A 25,028-nucleotide genomic window follows, 5' to 3' on the forward strand; every position below is an offset into this window, starting at 1 on the left:
CAGCAGTTTAGGTATATCATTCTGTTTCTAGAAAATCAGGCTTTGTACCCCAGTTTTTACCAGGAAAAAAAATTTCAAAAAAGAAGAAACAATGTCATTTTAATTACCAGCTCAAAATACTTTTTTACTGGTATTAAAAATGGCAAAGCTTACCCAAAATAAAGTGAAGATAAGCCTAGCAAAGACAACGTTTTAACAAAGCAGTCCATGACAACCATTTCAAATGCTTGGGGGAGCTTTTTCAATTATTTCTGATTTCAGAGTCTTCCACGTTCCACACCAGAATTAGACCTCTGCTTAAGTATGATTATAACTCTAACATTTTTAAAAATTAAAAATATTCACTTTTTCTCTTATTTGAACCAAACTATCCCATTGAGCAATTGAGCGTTGCTTTTTTTTTTTTATTAAAACCCGCTCTTTCCTTGGATTTTGAAACATCGTCTTCTCCTCATTGTTCCCCACGTTTATGAGCAACTTTTCAGTCTAGCTTCTAGTGATTCTTAACTGAATTCAGGGCATGCATCTGCCACTCCCCAGCCTGGCGGAAATCACATCCTGTAATTGGTGACATTAGATCAGAGTGTTACACAAAAGAAAAGTATGGGGACAGAAAAAAAGACTAAAAAGCTCTGCTCTGCGCTCAACCCCACAAACACCCCACCTACTTTTCTAGTTTTAACTATTCCCTGATTTACAAACACATGTCTCTACTCCAAACTTGTTTTCTGCGTGCCAGGGTTATCTAGTAGTCTAGCTGTCTGCTAAGGGTGTCACAGCCTCATAGTATCCAACAGAAAACTTATCCTCTCTATTTACCCATTCTCCTAACATGTTCCCCTTATATTCCATGTCTTGGCAATAATTTCACAGACATAAAGTCTTGTCAATTTTACTTCCTAATTATCTCTTAAATCTGCCTCTTTCTTTTCATTCTCACTACTATATCCTTAGGTCAGTCCGTTTTCAGCTCTTGTATGGGCTCTTACAGTATCTCTTAGTTGCTTTCCCTACCTCCAGCCTCATGTACACACAATTCCATCCCTCCTTTGCAGTCCATCCTCTACATCCCTGCCAAAAAGTTCTTTCTAAAATGCAAACTTGATCATCTGTCTTCCCCAGGCAAAATTTTCTAGAGACTTCCCACTGCCTACAGAATAAAACCCAGCTTTTTTTTTTCTTTAGCAGGAGGTGTAGGACTGTTATGGATTGAATTGTGTCCCCCCCAAAATATGTATTATAAATCCTAACTCCAGGGCACTGGGTTGGGTTATACTTATTAATGTAATTCCATTTGGGAATAGGTTCTTTGTTATGTTAATGAGGCAGATTAGGCACAGAAGCAAGGATGCACAAATGGAGAAAGATTGATGCCACATGGAGATCTCCAAGGACCCAAGGAAGAGAGCCTGAAAGAGACAAGGATTTTCCCCCAGAGCAGACAGAGAAAAAGGCTTCTCCTAAAGCTGGTGCCCTGAATTTGGACTTCCAGCCTCTTGAACTGTGAGAAAATAAATTTTCTGTTCATTAAAGCCATCCACTTGTAATATTTCTGTTACAGCAGTGTTATGGACTGAATTATATCCCCCAAAATATGTGTTCTAAATCCTAACCTCTATGCCTGGGGTTATAATCCCATTTGGGAATGGGCTGTCTTTGTTAGGTTAATGAGACAGGATTAGTGCAGTGTGTATCTTGAATTAATCTCTTTTGAGATATAACAGAGATATAAACCAAGCTCATTAGGGGGAGAGAAGCAAGCAGAGATAGGGAAAGAGAGATGCCAAGCCACATGAAGATCACCCAGGAGCAGAAGCTTCCTCCAGAGCAGACAGAAAGAGAACGCCTTCCCCTAGAGCTGGCACCCTGAATTCAGGCTCCTCCGAAACTGTGAGAAAATAAATTTATGTTTGGTAAAGCCGCCCATTTATGGTATTTCTGTTACAGCAGCACTAGATAACTAAGACAAGCAGCAATAAGAAACTAAGACAAAGATCTTTTATAATTGGCTCTTATCTACCTTCCATCTCTCATCTGCTATTCAGCCTTCAAAACCCCAATCTGATGTCAACTCCTTAGTGAAGCTCTCCCCACCAACCCATCTCCCCACAATCAACTTAGGCCCTCCTTTCTCTATTATCATGTACCTAATATTCTTATCACTCCTCAAATTATATTTTATTTGTGTATAGGTGTTACTCATCTATAAAATGAAGAAATGGATTATATACTGTTCCTCTCTATACACTTAGCACTTGTTCTCATTCACCAGATGGTAAATGGATAAAAGACTAAAGTAGAGAAGAAATCAATTAGTGAGCCAGGGATGGTTGTTTATTTTTCTAAACATCCCAACTAGATTTCCTAATTGTCTCATATGAAAAAATTCCTGCTAGCCATGATCATTTGAGCAATTGAAACTGCTATGTTGGCATCTATTGTGACAATAACTGTAAAAGAAAAATAAAACCTTGTTACATATCTGCTGGTCTGAGTAATAACCTTGAAAACAGGCCATGAAATTTCCCCATCAAAAAAAATCCCAGTGATGAGGTCTCTGCCATAGTAATAAAATTCTGGTAAACACCGTGACCATTCATTTAGAAGAAGAATGAATTTGCAGCTTCAAGTGTTAGAGTATAATGGAAAAGGAGTCAACACAACCAAAAAGAAAATCCATGCCACAGTTAAGACGACTAAAAACTTATCACCTAGAATATTCCAGGTCAAATTCATGATGGATCATTCTCTGACATTTTAATAAGTGCAAATTAAATATGGTGATGGGCATACTTCACACAAAGTGAGATCTGCGTTCAAGCCTCAAAAAGCTCCATTTCCTAATAAACACTTGAATTGAGTGCCTCTACCCCCATATATATGCACAAATACTAAATGAACTGAGATGAGAATAGGCAAAGCTAATCTGTTCAGATAAAAAGTGGCCAATGAGAGACAATTACTAGTGTTTTTCAGAGTAAGTTAAGTTTATCATTTCTGCTGTCTGTCATCATCAACTGCAATGAGGATGGAAACTAGCAGTCTGGGAAATCTTCTGTAATAAGCCAGGAGCCCCTGCTGGGTTACATCTAACTTGGACTCTGACCCACACTGGCCCAAGAAACAAAAGAATTGTCTGAACATTTCAAATACCACAGAGGCAATGGAAAGCCTAAGCCAAATTTCAGTCCCTGTTGCAACAGAGTTGATAATGCCATGCAATGCTGATGAGTCCCTGAATCTGTAAAGCAATTAAACATTTGTCGAAATGAAGTCTTTTCTATTCAGTTCAAGTTCTGTTGTTTTATGTCTTCCTGCAACTCAATCAAGAAGCCCTGGTGGCGCAATGGTTAAGTGCTTGGCTGCTATCTGAAAGGTCAGTGATTCAAACCCATCAGCCGCTTTTCTTTCGGGAGAAAAGACCTGACACTCTGCTCCCATAAAGATTACAGCCTAGGAAACCCTATGATGCAGTTCTACTCTGTCCTTCAGGGTCACTACGAGTCACAATTGACTTGATGACATACAGCAACAAGCAGGCAGCAACCACTCAATCAAATTTTATTAATGTATTTCCAAAAGCAATGGTAATCACATGTTTCAGCCAGGGCCTCAAAGGGGAAACTGTAGGCATGCTCAAATTAGGTTAATTTCACAAAAGAAAACTATTTTAAGGAGGATGGACAAGATGCAAAGAAACCACAAGTAGCCCAGGGCTAGTAATATAGGAGCAGTTACCTCCCCTAGGCGCAAAGTGTGTGTGGTAGGGGAGGCAGGTGAGCAGTTCACAGAACCCAAAAAGAGAGAGTTATATGAAGGAGGCCACCTTGAGAAGAGTATTGACCTTCAGTAGAAGTTCTGAGCCAGCCCAAGGCGACCTGGCAGGGAGTGAGCCAGGGGACAAATACCCTGATCTCACCCTCCTCTCTCTATCCAACCTTCTGCTGGGGTTCCCATGGGCTGAAACCACTGGGAAGTCAGAGGACAAGCGAGCCGCTTGATGAGGCCCATACAGGTCAGCTTCCCAGGGCAGAGAACAGGGTGAAGCCAAACGGAGAATGGATCGGGAGGGATAGATGAAAGCTATCCAACACACTGTGTTTGAGGGGAAAATTTGTTTTTCTCCCAGTCATCACCTACACTTGTTGAGTGACTACTGTATGCAATATACAGTTAATTAATTATAAGAACATGGTAGGGATGGGGACAAAGGAGGGTGAAAATAGAGGAATGGAGTCACAAGCTCATTCAATTTCCAGTTCTACAAGAAAAGTTTACTCAAAGTCTGTGGACCAGCAGTATCAGCACTATCTGGGGAACTGTTAGAAATACACAATCTCAGGCCCCGCTCTAGACGTGCTGACTCTTTAACCCGATTCCCAAGTGCCTGTTGTGCACATTAAAGTTTAAGAAGCACTGTTCAAAAATACCTCCTATAGTTTTTATATTTTTTTTTATAGTTACTCAGGGTAATGCTAGACGTTTGGAGTAATTAAAGCTAATGAGATTTAATATGAAAGGTTCATGGAGGAGAAGTGAATTTGAGAAGTATATCAAAATAGTATTTTGCAGAAAAGAAAACATGATTTTATTTTTAACTTCATCATATAGTAAAATATCAAATATGGTTAATCAGTAACTGAATATACAATATTGATGAAATAATACAGTCCAAAACCTGATAGTAAATATCGTTCCATTAATATAAAGTTATTCCAAGATAAAAAATTTCTTATGTTACATAAATTCTCTAAAGGTTCTCTAAAGAAAGGAAAAATCTAGATTGATTTAAATTGGAAAGCTGCTGCTTTGGTTTTGTGCTTTGCTCTTTCTTTTTAATACTATTTTCCTTTCTATTTCAGGCCTAACTCTGGCACTTAATGGTTGTTCAGTAAATACTTTTTGATTGATTGAAGCCCAACTGTTTTAAAATTGTGTGCTAAACTGTTATAATAGATCAGCATCAAAATCTAGGTGTAGGTTTATCTTCTATTTAGAGAACAGCACCATCTAGTGTTTCAAGAGGAAGCTACCATCTCCTATTGAGTGTATGTTTAGCAAGCAGTATAAAAAAATTCAGAGTCGAAATTGACTTGATGGCACCCAACAACAAAACCGAGAAAATTCTACTGCTAAATCTAACCTACAGTGCCAAGTCTTTCTACTCTATAACACATCTAATAAAGTCTTATATTTATTTCAGTTTGCTTTTCCCATGCATCAGGCCCAGCTGTGAAATAGCAGGAGAACTTTCATTTACTATGGAAAGACAACTTTCCCACAATACCTATACAGCCCAGCCTTCACCTTTACCAACTCAGTACACGCCTGATTTCCAGCTTCCAGCACCTATATGCCTGTGTCTGCGTGTTTTCTTGGGCTATCAAAGCCCATTTTGTTGCTCACACAGCAGGCCAGATTTATCATCAACCCTGCTTTCCAGAAGCTTTCAACCAGAGACTAATGGGACGTGGTGTATAAATATCCCAACTCCATCTTGTCCCTCAGGAGGTAGCCTCTGTTTCCTACAGTTTTCTCATCATATTAAACTCCAGTTACCCAGAGTGCCATGTCTCACGTCCCTACTCCCCTATTGATGTTTCCTTCACCTCCAGATAAATTATTTGTACTTGAATGCTTGCCTGAAGGTCTGCTTCTGGAGAAACCCAAACTAAGACATTCTGATTGTGCCATATCCCATCCAAAGCCACTGGTTAAAAAGACAGGTAGGAAAGATGTGTGCCATGCTGTGTTTATCATTTGCTAACCCCCCAAAACATAACACCGTAATCACCTCATCATCACAGGAATGTTACATGAGAACAGAGACCTTGAAGAGTGCCCACAAATATCAATAAATATTTGCTGATTAGAAGTTGTTGTTGAACATGAATTTAGCCCTGAGTTTTGAAAGAATAAAGTCGTCTTATTGTAATCAAGATTTCACACACAAACATTAATTTCCTCTTTTAATTCCAAGTACTTTCCATTATGAACTTTTTTTTTTTAAGCAAAACTCAGATCTACAGCTCCACACCTGATCTACTCAGTCAATGAGAATACACGTTATTGGAATAAAAGCGCATTACAGATCCGTGGTTCTTATAAGGCCATTATTAAAGTCGTTCCCAATAGCAGGACTGTGATTGTGGTTTTTCTCAAATTTCTCTATTCCATGTAGCATAGCTGATCCTTGCTGTGGAAATAACACCTATAATCACCAACAGCATTTGTGAACATATGGATATTAAGATGGCTATTTCCAGGGTTTGTGCTTTGCCAAGTTAACATTTTAATAAATACTATTATTAGAAAGGGGGTAACATGAAAATTTATACCTAAAGCTGTATGTTTGTTTTTATTTTCTTCTCCCCTTTTCTCTGCAAAAGAAACATCGTTTTCAATTTATTATGTCTTCAAATTACACATGTATGCTAGGTTTTCCTGTTACAACTGATCACACTGATGCACTGGAGTGTTCTAGCACATAAGATGTTTTCCTAAACAAAGGATATTGTAAGATTAGTGGAGGGAAATAACTCAACTCTGGAAGTTTAGACCAGGACAGGTTAAATAGTGGATATGTCTTGTCTCCAAAGCCAGCTGGGAGGCATGCTAGACTTCAGTGACCATTCATCATAGAAATTAAGGTAAGCCATGATTAGGCAGAGCCAAGAGAATTGGCCCTCTAAAGTGTAATCTATATAGCCCAATAGTCACAGTTCAAGGAGGCCTCCATTCAGATAGGCACTGATAACCAAGGAGCTCAATATGGTGGGTATAGTCTGGCATGTAGAATCTCCCTGGCCCTGGTGGCACAGCGGTTAAGAGCTCGGCTGCTAACCAAAAGGTCAGCAGTTCAAATTCACCAGCACTCTTCGGAAACCCTATGGGGCAGTTCTATTCTGTCCTATAGGGTTGCTATGAGTTGGAATCAATTCAACAGCAACAGGTTTGGTTTTGGTTTTTTAAGCCTGGGTTTAAGCAGACAACAGGACAGATCCACGGCCACAGAGCAGAGGGAGATTGGCAAGGGTGGAATCTAGGCAGGCTGTCAGGACTCTAAGTAAGCGCCCAAGATGCAGGGCATAGCTCAGTTCCTAAGAGGAATTGTAATGCAAACCAGGAATCAGGAGAATCTTGTTGAAGGCTAGGACACATGGCTCAATGAATACCCTGAATCTGGTACCAAGAAGGTCTGAAGCTGGGAATAAACACAAATTAATTCCAAATACCCTTTGATGGGGATGAAGATCAAGTTTGGGACTCATCTTTATAGTGACTGTGAGAGGCTGGGCCTAAAGGCCAAAAACCATCAGAGTCTCCAGATGGGCAGAGCCCAGAGAGCATTAGGAAATGGGTAGAAGGTGAAAAGCTTCTTCCTCCAGCTAGATTCCCCTCAACATATCCTGGGAAGACCTATTGTAGGGTAATGCTATTCAGCTATATGCGTCCCCTCCCTAATAGAATCAGCTTTGCTATTCCCCGAAGCATGCTGGGGATGAATTCCGGATGGACTCGGGCTAAGGTACAAGTCTGGGAGTGGCATGACTGGGCCAGTGGCCAAGGCCAAAAAATGCCTTAGCAACAAGAAGGAAAACACCTGGGCCTGGACGTGAAGTCCCTAGGAACACTGACGGCCCAAAGACGTGAGAGAAAACGATGAGCCTTGGTCCCAGCTGGAATGGTATAAAAGCTTGGGTTCCTTGCTAGGTGGTTGCGGAAAATACTCCAGCCGGCCGCCTCTAGAGAGCAGCTGCTTGCCCGTGTCAGTAAGTTTCCCTGAACATATGAATTTGGAAAGGGCTATGTGTCAGTTCTTCAAATTATCTGCCAGGACACACAGCGAGGGTCTTCCCTTGCTGGGGCTGTCCCCCGACACCTACATTTCTCTAAAATGGGGATTTAACAAAATAAGTAGATCTGGAGCAGGGGATAAGTTTAACTGTTGGTATCTTGACCTTGTCTGTTAAATTCCTTGAAGATAATGCAGCTTCAGAGCACACCGAGTTTCAGAACTGGGCTCCAGAACACAGAAGCATTTGTTATTCAATATATACTCAGAGATCTGAATCTGATGAATACGACACCTTCCAAATTGCTAGGTTTGCCCCTAATTGAATACAAATCAAAGACTCATGCTATGCCTGGAGGACATACGTTAATATGAATGTTCATTTGCTTTATTCCCACACAGTCTGAATGGGCCCCAAGCATTCCAGGATCACAGCAGCCACAACAAAGGGCTGCTTGAGGGCTATTCCCCCCAGTTTCATCTGATTATATGACCAGGTTCAGGGTCAGCCCTAAGCAAAAGTATGAATGATGCAGAGTCCACGTAGTTGAGAGTTCACATGACTGAATTAGGAAAATAAAGGGAAAAAATTGCCAGTGAAGCCAAGTTCATAGCAATGAACAGCCCTTTTACCTTTCTACAATCTGCCTTCCTACCCTAACCAAGAAACTTTCAGCTGAAATTTCTCAAGTTAAAGTCTTGCTCTAACTTGGTTATTGTCCTTGGGGTAAAAAAAGGAAGGTACATTAAGACCATATTTTAAAATGGCAGTGTTCAAATTGTGTCTTTTTAGGAAGTACTCTCTTAACATGTATACCCTTTATTCCCTCAACGCCAATAACTAAAATATAATTTCCATTTGGTTCAGCTTATATTTCTCCTGAGTAAACAGGGTAGAAATGGTGAGGCTAATAACCATTTAGGTTTATTCACAATAAGGCCAGAACCCCAACACAAATTAGATTCTCATTAAAATTCAAACTGTGAACAGAGAGAAATTTAACGATTGAACAAGGTGGATTTCAAACCATGTGTCCCATCTTGAACTCAGTCCACTGATGAGTCTGGGTTCTTATTATGGTGTCAGAAGTAGTCAACTAGAATGAGTGGAAGACAGCTATTAAGAACCTAGAGGAATAATGAACTTAAGAAAAGTCAGACTTGAAATAACACAGACAAATGCTACAACATGTTATTTCCCAACATAGAAATGAGACATCTGATAGCTGAAAGGAAAAAAGGAAGACGATATAACTCCCTACTAAAGTAAAATCATGATTTCTGTCACTGATGCTAAACGTGATGTGCAATCAAAGAAATGAAGTTCACATGGGAGTAATATGTTGCTTAATCCCAATACATGCCAAGACCCTGGCAGATATAAGAAAACCATTTTCAATTATGATTTCATAATGCATTAGCGAGGGACCCTTCCAACAGGAGAGAGCAAGGTCCACCTTCAGCATAATTAATATTTTTACTTACAAGTTGAATCATTAGACCCTACAGATATTCTTAGGTATCAGCATGAAAGCTTTACAGAAAAAATGAATAGTCCATGATAAAGCCAACACTGTCAAGGGAAACACCATGTTAATTTACAAAAGCATTTGAAGTTTCCACCATTGTTACCTTTTGCTTAGTACAACTAATGTAACGAATGGATAACTGGATAAGGTAAGAGGTGCTTTGCATAAGATTCTATAAGGGACAGATGTAGATAAATACTCTCAAAATCCCTTCCAAACCTGTATTTCCCCTCTTCATTATTTTATTGACATTTGATATAAGTCATCATATGCCAAATGAACCAAGAGAGAACAGCAAGAATAAAAAAGATAAGAGAATTCATAAATTGGTCCAATCCAATTCTATTCAGGAATAAGGTCACGTTAACAACTGTGAGTGCAGTGGGCATAATAATGGTCCCAAAGATGTTTACATCCTAATCCCCAGAACCTGTGAATGTTACCTTATGTGGCAAAAAAGGCTGTGCAGATGTGATTGACCTTGCAATGGGAAGATCAGCGTGGATTATCCAGGTGAGCTCAATCTAATCCCATAAATTCTTAAAAGCAGAGAACTCATCCCAGCTGAGTCAGAGAAAGAACCATGCCGATACACACCATCATGGAATATATTGAAAAGCAAATGAGTAAACTTTCAAAAGGACTGAACACATGCATTTAACTCTGTTCCTCTGCTCCCTCAAGAAAGCCCACCAAAAGAACAGTAAAGATATATTAAAAAGAAAAAAAAAAACATAGCCCCCACAAAGACAAAGAGAATATAACAAAATTTTGGATGCTGGAATGTAGATTAATGAGTAGTAAATTGATTTAGCAGACATAAGAGCTGAAGCTGAAGAAAACTAAGAACCAACTTGATTTACACGGCAGAATCCTCAATATGTTAATAAATTGGAAGCAGCAGGTATCTCTAGTGGTGCTAGTGAAGGTGGGGTCCAAAAAAAAAAAAATGTACAGTTTGACAGTGTATTAGGCACTAAGGCCAACCATTTCCGGTAAGGGTGGGAAAGCCTATTTGATCATCCTCTGGCTTAAAACAAACACAAATGATTCACGAAAAAGAAAACTAAAAGCACTGAAAAGATGACAGATAATAAGGAATTAACAGTCTAAAACCTTAGAGAAAACAGGAATCCAAACAGGAAAGTAGATTACAGAAGTTCCATTTGATCTAAAGGCATTTGCCCATCCCAGAAACCATGAACTTTTGTTTTAATAGCCTCACTATTCAAAGGATATAAATCAAAGCCCAAGCCCCACTCAAGGTGAATAACTGGTTAGGGCACCCTCTTCACAGTAAGCTATAATTCCAAAGGGCTAGGATCTCATGGAAAAAAAAAAAAGTGAACCAAAAGTTAACCAACCCCAACCTCCATTACCAGATGACAAAAAATGAAAGTTGCCTTGGTACTCAGCAGGTGGTAAACAATGGGAAAATCCCTGAGAATTTGTAATGATGTCAGCCTCCATCAGATTTACAGCCAAATTCAAATCACCTGTACAGGCCAAAAAGTCTTCTAGCAGGGATATTTATAGCTGTAGTTCTCAACCTTGAATGCTCATTGAAATCACCTGAGCAGCTTTAGAAACTACTGGTACCTGTATTCTACTTCCAGAGGTTCCTATTTAAGTAGTTGTGAGTTCATTTTGGGCATTAGGATTTTTAAAAGTTCTTTAGATGATTTTATATGCAACCAAGTTTGAGAACCACTGGTAGTGACGGTAGGCACCAACCATTTGTAAATGCAGATCTTCTGTGGAATAAGCAACATCATTCCTGTGCTTCAAAGAACCCTCACACCTTTTTCAAAAACAATGGCCACACAGACAAAATAACAAACCCCACAAGGAAACAAGGCACTGTAATTAAGAGCAAGCGGATATAAAAGACTGTAGAAACAGATTCTCAAAGACTTTAGATACCAGAATTATCAGACACAGACATTAAATTCCTATTATGTTTAAGACAAACTTGAAAATATCTTCACTGGAAACAGGAAACTTTAAAATGTAGGCAAAGAACTTATAGAAACAATAACTACAAACCAATATTTAAAACTCAATGGATAACTTGTTTGGGGAGTAGTGTCTGGGTTCTTAAAAGCTTAAGAGAAGCTGTCTAAGATACAACTGTTGGTGTCTATTTGTCTGGAGCAAAAGAAAGAAAAGGAAACCCAAGAATCAGAGAAGGAACCAGACTACAGGACTAATTGTCTCCATGAACCACTGTTCCTCTACTTTTAGACCACAAGAATTAGATGGTGCCTGGCTACCACTATCAAGCATTCTGATCATAGACACAACATGGATCCTCATAGAAAGTGAGAAAAACATGGAAAAGAACTTCAAATTCTCAAAGAATCAAGACTTACTGAACCCACTAAGACTGGAAGAATCCCCAAGACTATTTATTGCTCTGAGATACTATTTATACCTTGAACTGTAACTATCCTCTGAAGTCAACTTTTAACTAAATAGCAGGTTACCTGAAAAAATAAAGAATGTGAGAGAGGCAGAGCCAAGACGGCAGAGTAGTCAGACGCCTCCCACAGTCCCTTTTACAACAAAGACCAAAAAAAACAAGTGAATTGATAATATATGACAATCTAGGAGCCCTGAACATCAAAGACAAAGTTGAGGAGTTGGACTGAGCAGCAGGGGGAGGGAGAGACAGTTCAGAAGCAGCGAGGATTTGCCAGACCTTGCCTGGCCTGCACCCTGCAGGCTGGACTGGTCAGTGGGCATGAGCTGAGGCAAGCACTAGAGCTTGAGACACATTTTCCACACTGGGAGAAACCGAGCAGCGGAGAGTCCACACAAGCCTGTGGAACCAGGGAAAAATGACTCTAGATCTGTGAAAGTTAAGCGCAAACTCTAACCTACCACGAGGATCAAAAAACCCTTCCCCTTCTGGTAAATGCCTTCTTCCCATTCACCCATCACCTCCCTGCTCTGCTCCAGTCCCAGTTAGGCTTCAGCAATTGCCAAGCCACCTGGGCCAGAAGTAGGATCCGTTGCATATCCCGAGCCAATCTCCTGGCTTTCAAGAAGGGACAAATTAACATACAAATAACAAACAGGAAAAAGTAATTTGCCAGCTCCCCTAAACCAGGACCTCAGAGAAGGCACAATCCCTTTGCCTATTTCAACAGTATAGGCCCTCATTAGCATAGTACAACAGTGTACATACCTGAAGCCTATATTCAACTGCAACAGCTACAGGGCAGTGGCAAATTCGTGACATCTGACACCTCCTGACCCATTAAGCAGGGTCCTGACCTACCCACATCAGGTGCCTGAGGACTGATGGCTCCATCCACCCCACCTAGCCATACAAGATAGGGGTCCAAGAATAAGTGGTGTCTCCCAGTCCTTATAGCCAATAGCACTGGGTGCCCAAAGTCCATCCGCAAAACCCATCCACCTAAGTGCTCTAGAGAACAGTGACAAGCCTTCTACCTAGGCACTCGGGGCAGCCATCAGGCCCCTACCTTGCTCAGCACATAATCCTCTACTGCAGCCAGACACCTGTGCCTGTTCCAATTACCCCAACATACCCTGTCCATCTAGGACTGTAGGTGAGACCCTGCACCACACACTCAATGACCGACAACCTGGAAACCTGACCTGAATCCACACAAGAAAAGTAAACAGACTCCTGGGCTCACATACCTAGTAGCGTCTCTAACCACCTGGTGACAGGACATGAGAGCTTCAAAAACACCAATAATCAAAGTAGCTCACGTGACCAGCCTATTCAGGTATATCAAAACAAAACAAGAAGCTAGGACACAGTAAGCAAACATAAAATAAATATAATAACTTACTAATGGCTTGGAGACAACAGTCAGTATCAAATCACATAAAGAGGCAGACCATGATGGCTTCAGGAAGCCACCAAAACAAAGAACCAAGAAGCCTCCTGGAGGGAGAGAAGGTCTTGGAATTACCAGAGGAAGAATTCAAAAGATTAATACACAGAGCTCTTCAAGAGATCAGGAAGGGAAATCAGGCAAAATGCAGACAAAGCCAAGGAACACACAGAAAAAGCAATAGAGGAACTTAAGAAGGTTACACAGGACCAAAATGACAAATTTAAGAAGCTGGAAGAATGCACATAGAGACAGCAAATAGAAATCCAAAAGATTAACAATAAAATTTTAGAATTACACAACTCAATTGAAAGTCATAGGAGCAGAACTGAGGAAATGGAAGTCAGAATTAGGGACTGAATATAAAGCACTTGACACCAATTTATTTGAGGAAAATCAGATAAAAGAATTTTTAAAAAATGCAGAAATCTTAAGAATTATGTGGGACTCTGTCAAGAAGAATAACCTACGAGTGGCTGGAGTACCAGAACAAGGTGGGAATAACAGAAAATAGAGAATTCTTGAAGATTTGTTGGCAGAAAATTTCCCTGATATCAGGAAAGATGATAATATATCTATCCAAGAAGCTCATTGAATACCACACAAGGTAGATCCCAAAAGAAAATCTCCAAGACATATTCTAATCAAACTTGCCAAAAATTAAGATAAAGAGAGAATTTTAAGAGTGGATAGGGATTAACAAAAAAGTCATCTACAAAGCAGAGTTAATAAGACTAAGCCCTAATTTTTTTTTCTGACTACTCAGCAGAAACCACACAAGCCAGAAGGCAACAGCATGACATATATGAAGTGCTGAATGAAAACCACTGCCAGCCAAGAATTATATATCCAGCAACACTGTCTCTCAAATATGATGGCAAAATTAGGGCATTTCCAGATACAAAGAAGTTAAGGGGCTTTGTAAAAACCAAACCAAACTTACAAGACATACTAAAGGGAGTTCTCCAGTAAGAGAATCAATAACATCAGGTAACAACCGAAGGTTAGAACACAGGACAGAACAACCAAATATCAACCCAGATGGGGAAGTCACAAAAATAAATTAAACGGATGGGGGCCAAGATGGCTGACTACGTAGACACTACCTCAGATCCCTCTTGCAACAAAGACTCGGAAAAACAAGTGAATCGATCACATACATGTCAATCTACGAACCCTGAACAACAAACACAGATTTAAAGAGTTGACCTGAGTGACAGAGACGGAGAAGGAACAACTACGGGGAAGCAGAGACTATTTTAGGAGCCTGGAGCCAGCGTCCCAGTCAGGTAACCTTGGCGCCGGGCTTAGGACTGGGCGCACGGAGTTGAACACAACATCCTGTATTGGCGCAAACATGGGGCGCAACCCTACCCCCCTGAACTGGCCTCGGAAGGGGGCCCAGCCAGTCAGCGCGGGCAGCGCGACGACACGGCTGTCGGGAAGAGAAGTCGCCGGGAGGCAGCAACTGGTTTTGGAGCCGGGAGTGCAGAGTCCCAACCGGTGAACCTTGGCACGGGACTTTGGACTGGGCGCAGGGGAGCTGAGCATGGCATCCTGTCACGGCGCAAACACGGGGCGCAGCCCTACCCCCCTGAACTGACCCTGGGAGGGGGCCCAGCTGATCCGTGCCGGCGGTGCGGCGACGCGGCTGGCGGGAGGAGAAGTCCCTGGTAGGCAGCGACTGGTTTTGGAGCCGGGAGTGCAGCATCCCAGCAGGGGAACCTTGATGCTGGGCTTTGGACTGGCAACAGAGGAAATGACCGCGGCTTCTGCGGGCCTGACCCTCGGGGGCAATCTCTACCGAGCCAGCACACATAGGCGACACGCCCCTCAGGAATCTCAGATAAAACAATCATCCCAAGCAAGTTAAGTAACTTTGGCTATATTCTGGTTTTTTTTTTTTTACTCTCTCCTGTTTTTCTGAACCCTCCCCTCCCCTTCCCAGGCAGCTTCATTAACATTGGAATTTCCTGAGCCAGAGGGAGAACTGCTCCGCGGCTTTTCTTTTCCTTTTTTTTTTTTTTGGTCTTTTCCTAACCCATTCTCCCGGCCTGAGAGAAGCAACCACAAAAAACCTAAGGACCAAAAATCCTTCCCTAATTGGACTAAAAACACAGAACCAGCTCCAGCCAAGCATATGTGATCCATACCTCTGGCTTTCATCCCTACAGGGAACAAGGTGGCTATTATAATGCAAAGGCATTTCTGATAGGGATCTGACTGCATTTTTTTTAGTGGATTTACTGGAAAAACACGTTTCCCAGGTCTGATATCTCTGCGTATTCAACAGAGCCCTCACTGACCCACAACAGGGAACTGATGGCTGAAGCTCCCCCCAGACCACCTAGCGTCTTGCCTTAAGGGTCTAAGGAGGGTGATACTTACCAATCTGTAGAGGTACTTGCACTGGGGGCCTAAGGTACAGCTGCAGAGCCCTCCCACTAAGGTGCTTTAGGAATAGAGACACACCTACCTCACTGACACTTGGGGGAAGCCTGTCAGCATCCTGCCCCCCCCCGGAGTGTGAACCCCACCTGCTAATAGAACCTGGTGCACACAACTATCACCACTACTTCTCAAGGTGGATAGGTGTTAGGGTCCATCACACACTTGATGACCCAAAATCAGATTCTACTCAAGAATAGTGAATGGAGGGGCGGAGCCAAGATGGCGGACTAGGCAGATGCTACCTCGGATCCCTCTTACAACAAAGACATGGAAAAACAAGTGAATCGATCACATACATAACAATCTACGAACCCTGAAAAACAAACACAGATTTAGAGACAGAGAACGAACTAATACGGGGAAGCAGCGATTGTTTCCAGAGCCTGGAGCCAGCGTACCAGTCAGGTACGGCACAAGCACAGAGAGCGGCTCCACCCCCCTGAACTAACCCCGGGAGGGGGACCAGCCGGTTCCACGGGTGGCGTGGGACACAGCCAGTAGGAGAAGTCCCCGGGAGGCAGTGACTGGTCTTGGAGCAGAAAGAGCAGCATCCGAGCTGGGGAACCGTCCCGCAGGGATTTGGACTGGACGCAGATTTTCTGGAAAAACTAGTTTCCCAGTGATGGCTCGGAGACAACAATCCATATCAAACCACTTAAAGAAGCAGACCATGACAGCTTCTACAACCCCCCAAACAAAAGAATCAAAATCTTTCCCAAATGAAGATACAATCTTGGAATTATCAGATACAGAATATAAAAAACTAATTTACAGAATGCTTAATGATATCACAAATGAAATTAGGATAACTGCAGAAAAAGCCAAGGAACACACTGATAAAACTGTTGAAGAACTCAAAAAGATTATTCAAGAACATACTGGAAAAATTAATAAGTTGCAAGAATCCATAGAGAGACAACATGTAGAAATCCAAAAGATTAACAATAAAATAACAGAATTAGACAACGCACTAGGAAGTCAGAGGAGCAGACTCGAGCAATTAGAATGCAGACTGGGACATCTGGAGGACCAGGGAATCAACACCAACATAGCTGAAAAAAAATCAGATAAAAGAATTTAAAAAAATGAAGAAACCCTAAGAATTATGTGCGACTCCATCAAGAAGGATAACCTGCGGGTGATTGGAGTCCCAGAACAGGGAGGGGGGACAGAAAACACAGAGAAAATAGTTGAAGAACTCCTGACAGAAAACTTCCCTGACATCATGAAAGACGAAAGGATATCTATCCAAGATGCTCATCGAACCCCATTTAAGATTGATCCAAAAAGAAAAACACCAAGACATATTATAATCAAACTCACCAAAACCAAAGATAAACAGAAAATTTTAAAAGCAGCCAGGGAGAAAAGAAAGGTTTCCTTCAAGGGAGAATCAGTAAGAATATGTTCTGACTACTCAGCAGAAACCATGCAGGCAAGAAGGGAATGGGACGACATATACAGAACACTGAAGGAGAAAAACTGCCAGCCAAGGATCATATATGGAGCAAAACTCTCTCTGAAATATGAAGGAGAAATTAAGATATTTACAGACAAACACAAGTTTAGAGAATTTGCAAAAACCAAACCAAAGCTACAAGAAATACTACAGGATATTGTTTGGTCAGAGAACCAATAATATCAGATATCAGCACAACACAAGGTCACAAAACAGAACGTCCTGATATCAACTCAAATAGGGAAATCACAAAAACAAATTAAGATTAATTAAAAAAAAAATACACATAACAGGGAATCATGGAAGTCAATAGGTAAAAGATCACAGTAATCAAAAACAGGGACTAAATACAGGAGGCATTGAACTGCCATATGGAGAGTGATACAAGGCGATATAGAACAATACAAGTTAGGTTTTTACTTAGAAAAATAGGGGTAAATAATAAGGTAACCACAAAAAGGTATAACAACTCTATAACTCAAGATAAAAGCCAAGAAAAACGTAACGACTCAACTAACATAAAGTCAAGCACTATGAAAATGAGGATCTCACAATTTACTAAGAAAAATGCCTCAGCACAAAAAAGTATGTGGAAAAATGAAATTGTCAACAACACACATAAAAAGGCATCAAAATGACAGCACTAAAAACTTATTTATCTATAATTACCCTGAATGTAAATGGACTAAATGCACCAATAAAGAGACACAGAGTCACAGACTGGATAAAGAAACACGATCCATCTATATGCTGCCTACAAGAGACACACCTTAGACTTAGAGACACAAACAAACTAAAACTCAAAGGATGGAAAAAAGTATATCAAGCAAACAATAAGCAAAAAAGAAGAGGAGTAGCAATATTAATTTCTGACAAAATAGACTTTAGACTTAAATCCACCACAAAGGATAAAGAAGGACACTATATAATGATAAAAGGGACAATTGATCAGGAAGACATAACCATATTAAATATTTATGCACCCAATGACAGGGCTGCAAGATACATAAATCAAATTTTAACAGAATTGAAAAGCGAGATAGATACCTCCACAATTACAGTAGGAGACTTCAACACACCACTTTCGGAGAAGGACAGGACATCCAGTAAGAAGCTCAACACAGACACGGAAGATCTAATTACAACAATCAACCAACTTGACCTCATTGACTTATACAGAACTCTCCACCCAACTGCTGCAAGGTATACTTTTTTTCTAGCGCACATGGAACATTCTCTAGAATAGACCACATATTAGGTCATAAAACAAACCTTTGCAGAGTCCAAAACATCGAAATATTACAAAGCATCTTCTCAGACCACAAGGCAATAAAACTAGAGATCAGTAACAGAAAAACTAGGGAAAAGAAATCAAATACTTGGAAAATGAACAACACCCTTCTGAAAAAAGACTGGGTTATAGAAGACATTAAGGAGGGAATAAGGAAATTCTTAGAAAGCAACGAGAATGAAAACACTTCCTATCAAAACCTCTGGGACACAGCAAAAGCAGTGCTCAGAGGCCAATTTATATCAATAAATGCACACATACAAAAAGAAGAAAGAACCAAAAGCAGAGAACTGTCCCTACAACTTGAACAAATAGAAAGTGAGCAACAAAAGAATCCATCAGGCACCAGAAGAAAACAAATGATAAAAATTAGAGCTGAACTAAATGAATTAGAGAACAGAAAAACAATTGAAAGAATTAACAAAGCCAAAAGCTGGTTCTTTGAAAAAATTAACAAAATTGATAAACCATTAGCTAGACTGACTAAAGAAATACAGGAAAGGAAACAAATAACCCGAATAAGAAACGAGGAGGACCACATCACAACAGAACCAAATGAAATTAAAAGAATCATTTCAGATTATTATGAAAAATTGTACTCTAACAAATTTGAAAACCTAGAAGAAATGGATGAATTCCTGGAAAAACACTACCTACCTAAACTAACACATTCAGAAGTAGAACAACTAAATAGACCCGTAACAAAGAAAGAGATTGAAACAGTAATCAAAAAACTCCCAACAAAAAAAAGCCCTGGCCCGGACGGCTTCACTGCAGAGTTCTACCAAACTTTCAGAGAAGAGTTAACACCACTACTACTAAAGGTATTCCAAAGCATAGAAAATGACGGAATACTACCCAACTCATTCTATGAAGCCACCATCTCCCTGATACCAAAACCAGGTAAAGACATTACAAAAAAAGAAAATTATAGACCTATATCCCTCATGAACATAGATGCAAAAATCCTCAACAAAATTCTAGCCAATAGAATCCAACAACACATCAAAAAAATAATTCACCCTGATCAAGCGGGATTTATACCAGGTATGCAAGGCTGGTTTAATATCAGAAAAACCATTAATGTAATCCATCACATAAATAAAACAAAAGACAAAAACCACATGATCTTATCCATTGATGCGGAAAAGGCATTTGACAAAGTCCAACACCCATTTATGATAAAAACTCTTACCAAAATAGGAATTGAAGGAAAATTCCTCAACATAATAAAGGGCATCTATGCAAAGCCAACAGCCAATATCACTCTAAATGGAGAGAGCCTGAAAGCATTTCCCTTGAGAACGGGAACCAGACAAGGATGCCCTTTATCACCGCTCTTATTCAACACCGTGTTGGAAGTCTTAGCCAGGGCAATTAGGCTAGACAAAGAAATAAAAGGTATCCGGATTGGCAAGGAAGAAGTAAAGTTATCACTATTTGCAGATGACATGATTATATACACAGAAAACCCTCAGGAATCCTCCAGAAAACTACTGAAACTAATAGAAGAGTTTGGCAGAGTCTCAGGTTATAAAATAAACATACAAAAATCACTTGGATTCCTCTACATCAACAAAAAGAACATCGAAGAGGAAATAACCAAATCAATACCATTCACAGTAGCCCCCAACAAGATAAGATACTTAGGAATAAATCTTACCAAGGATGTAAAAGACCTATACAAAGAAAACTACAAAGCTCTACTACAAGAAATTCAAAAGGACATACTTAAGTGGAAAAACATACCCTGCTCATGGATAGGAAGACTTAACATAGTAAAAATGTCTATTCTACCAAAAGCCATCTATACATTTAACGCACTTCCGATCCAAATTCCAATGTCATATTTTAAGGGGATAGAGAAACAAATCACCAATTTCATATGGAAGGGAAAGAACCCCCGGATAAGCAAAGCATTACTGAAAAAGAAGAAGAAAGTGGGAGGCCTCACCTTACCTGATTTCAGAAACTATTATACAGCCACAGTAGTCAAAACAGCCTGGTATTGGTACAACAACAGACACATAGACCAATGGAACAGAATTGAGAACCCAGACATAGATCCATCCACGTACGAGCAGCTGATATTTGACAAAGGACCAGTGTCAATTAACTGGGGAAAAGATAGCCTTTTTAACAAATGGTGCTGCCATAACTGGATATCCATTTGCAAAAAAATGAAACAGGACCCATACCTCACACCATGCACAAAAACTAACTCCAAGTGGATCAAAGACCTAAACATAAAGACTAAAACGATAAAGATCATGGAAGAAAAAATTGGGACAACCTTAGGAGCCCTAATACAAGGTATAAACAGAATACAAAACATTACCAAAAATGATGAAGAGAAATCCGATAACTGGGAGCTCCTAAAAATCAAACACCTATGCTCATCTAAAGACTTCACCAAAAGAGTAAAAAGACCACCTACAGACTGGGAAAGAATTTTCAGCTATGACATCTCCGACCAGCGCCTGATCTCTAAAATCTACATGATTCTGTCAAAACTCAACCACAAAAAGACAAACAACCCAATCAAGAAGTGGGCAAAGGATATGAACACACATTTCACTAAAGAAGATATGCAGGCAGCCAACAGATACATGAGAAAATACTCTCGATCATTAGCCATGAGAGAAATGCAAATTAAAACTACGATGAGATTCCATCTCACACCAGCAAGGCTGGCATTAATCCAAAAAACACAAAATAATAAATGTTGGAGAGGCTGTGGAGAGGTTGGAACTCTCATACACTGCTGGTGGGAATGTAAAATGGTACAACCACTTTGGAAATCTATCTGGCGTTATCTTAAACAGTTAGAAATAGAACTACCATACAACCCAGAAATCCCACTCCTAGGAATATACCCTAGAGATACAAGAGCCTTCATACAAACAGATACATGCACACCCATGTTTATTGCAGCTCTGTTTACAATAGCAAAAAGCTGGAAGCAACCAAGGTGTCCATCAACGGATGAATGGGTAAATAAATTGTGGTATATTCACACAACGGAATACTACGCATCGATAAAGAACAGTGACGAATCTCTGAAACATTTCATAACATGGAGGAACCTGGAAGGCATTATGCTGAGCGAAATGAGTCAGAGGCAAAAGGACAAATATTGTATAAGACCACTATTATAAGATCTTGAGAAATAGTAAACCTGAGAAGAACACATACTTTTGTGGTTACGAGGGGGGGAGGGAGGGAGGGTGGGAGAGGGTTTTTTATTGATTAATCAGTAGATGAGAACTGCTTTAGGTGAAGGGAAAGACAACACTCAGTACATGGAAGGTCAGCTCAATTGGACTGGACCAAAAGCAAAGAAGTTCCCGGGATAAAATGAATGCTTCAAAGGTCAGCAGAGCAAGTGCGGGGGTCTGGGGAACATGGTTTGCGGGGACTTCTAAGTCAATTGGCAAAATAATTCTATTATGAAATCATTCTGCATCCCACTTTGAAATGTGGCGTCTGGGGTCTTAAATGCTAACAAGCGGCCATCTAAGATGCAGCAATTGGTCTCAACCCACCTGGAGCAAAGGAAAATGAAGAACACCAAGGCCACACGACAACTAAGAGCCCAAGAGACAGAAAGGGCCACATGAACCAGAGACCTACATCATCCTGAGACCAGAAGAACTAGTTGGTGCCCGGCCACAATCGATGACTGCCCTGACAGGGAGCACAGCAGAGGACCCCTGAGGAAGCAGGAGATCAGTGGGATACAGACCCCAAATTCTCATAAAAAGACCAAACTTAATGGTCTGACTGAGACTAGAGGAATCCCGGCGGCCATGCTCCCCAGACCTTCAGTTGACACAGGACAGGAACCATCCCCGAAGACAACTCATCAGAAATGAAAGGGACTGGTCAGCGGGTGGGAGAGAGACGCTGATGAAGAGTGAGCTAATTATATCAGGTGGACACTTGAGATTGTGTTGGCAACTCTTGTCTGGAGGGGGGATGGGAGGATAGAGAGAGAGGGAAGCCGGCAAAATTGTCAAGAAACGAGAGACTGAAAGGGCTGACTCAAGAGGGGGAGAGCAAGTGGGAGTAGGGAGTGAGATGTATGTAAACTTATATGTGACAGACTGATTGGATTTGTAAACGTTCACTTGAAGCTTAATAAAACATATTAAAAAAAAAATAGTGAATGGACTCAGGCATATATATGTGGTAACAGCTCAAACCAGCTGGTAATAGGTCATAAGTAAGTCAAGGGCTACAACAGTCAAGACGGCACAATTTAGTAGCCCATCCACATATACTGAAAGAAAACAAAACAAATATAGAATAAATCACTACAATATCTTAGTGATGGCTCGGAGACAGCAGTCGATATCAAACCACATAAAGAAGCAGACGATGACAGCTTCTACAACCCCGCAAACAAAACAATCAAAATCTTTCCCAAATGAAGATATAATCCTGGAATTATCAGATACAAAATATAAAAAACTAATTTACAGAATGCTTCAAGACATCAGGGATGACCTCAGAAATAAGGCAAAATGCAGAAAAAGCCAAGGAACACACTGATAAAAGAGTTGAAGAACTCAAAAAGATTATTCAAGAACACAGTGGAAAAATTAATAAGTTGCAAGAATCCATAGAGAGACAGCATGCAGAAATCCAAAAGATTAACAATAAAACTACAGAATTACACAACGCAATAGGAAGTCAGAGGACCAGACTTGAGCAATTAGAATGCAGACTGGGACATCTGGAAGACCAGGGAATTAACACCAACATAGCTGAAAAAAAAATCACATAAAAGAATTTAAAAAAATGAAGAAACCCTAAGAATCATGTGGGACTTTATCAAGAAGGATAACTTGTGTGTGATTGGAGTCCCAGAACAGGGAGGGAGGACAGAAAACACAGAGAGAATAGTTGAAGATCTGCTGACAGAAAACTTCCCTGACATCATGAAAGACGAAAGGATATCTATCCAAGATGCTCATCGAACCCCATTTAAGATTGATTCAAAAAGAAAAACACCAAGACATATTATCATCAAACTTGCCAAAACCAAAGATAAAGAGAAAATTTTAAAAGCACCCAGGGAGAAAAGAAAGGTCTCCTACAAGGGAGAATCAATAAGAATAAGTTCAGACTACTCAGCAGAAACCATGCAGGCAAGAAGGCAATGGGATGACATATACAGAGAACTGAAGGAGAAAAACTGCCAGCCAAGAATCATATACCCAGCAAAACTCGCTCTGAAATATGAAGGCGAAATTAAGATTTTTACAGAAAAACACAAGCTTAGAGAATTTGCAAAAACCAAACCAAAGCTACAAGAAATACTAAAGGAAAATGTTTGGTCAGAAAACCAATAATATCAGATACCAGCACAACACAAGGTCACAGAACAAAACATCCTGATATCAACTCAAATAGGGAAATCACAAACACAAATTAAGATTACTTTTCAAACAAAACGCTGAAAACGGAATCATTGAAGTCAATATGTAAAAGATCACAATAATCAAAAAGAGGGACTAAATACAGGTGGCACAGAACTGCCATATGGAGAGGGATACAAGGCGATATACGACAATACAAGTTAGGTTTTTACTTAGAAAAATAGGGGTAAATATTAAGGTAACCACAAAGAGGTATAACAACTCCATAACTCAAAATAAACACCAAGAAAAACGTAACGACTCAGCAAACATAAAGTCAAATACTATGAAAATGAGGATCACACAATTTACAGAGAAAAACGTCTCAGCACAAAAAAGTATGTGGAAAAATGAAATTGTCAACAACACACATAAAAAGGCATCAAAATGACAACACTAAACACTTACTTATCTATAATTACGCTGAATATAAATGGACTAAATGCACCAATAAAGAGACAGAGAGTCTCAGACTGGATAAAGAAACACGATACGTCTATATGCTGCCTACAAGAGACACACCTTAGACTTAGAGACACAAACAAACCAAAACTCAAAGGATGGAAAAAAATGTATCAAGCAAACAATAAGCAAAAAAGAAGAGGAGTAGCAATATTAATTTCTGACAAAATAGACTTTAGACTTAAATCCACCACAAAGGATAAAGAAGGACACTACATAATGATAAAAGGGACAATTGCCCAGGAAGATATAACCATATTAAATATTTATGCACCCAATGACAGGGCTGTAAGATACATAAATCAAATTTTAACAGAACTGAAAAATGAGATAGACACCTCCACAATTATAGTAGGAGACTTCAACACACCACTTTTGGAGAAGGACAGGACATCCGGTAAGAAGCTCAATAGAGACAGGGAAGACCTAATTACAACAATCAACCAACTTGACCTCATTGACTTATACAGAACTCTCCACCCACCTGCTGCAAAGTAAACTTTTTTTTCTAGCACACATGGAACATTCTCTAGAATAGACCACATATTAGGTCATAAAACAAACCTTTGCAGAATCCAAAACATCGAAATATTACAAAGCATCTTCTCAGACCACAAGACCATAAAAGTGGAAATCAGTAACAGAAAAATTAGGGAAAAAAATCAAATACTTGGAAACTGAACAATACCCTCCTGAAAAGAGACTGGGTTATAGAAGACATTAAGGAGGGAATAAGGAAATTCATA

Source organism: Loxodonta africana, chromosome X (assembly GCF_030014295.1).
Source record: "Loxodonta africana isolate mLoxAfr1 chromosome X, mLoxAfr1.hap2, whole genome shotgun sequence".
Lineage (NCBI taxonomy): Eukaryota > Metazoa > Chordata > Mammalia > Proboscidea > Elephantidae > Loxodonta > Loxodonta africana.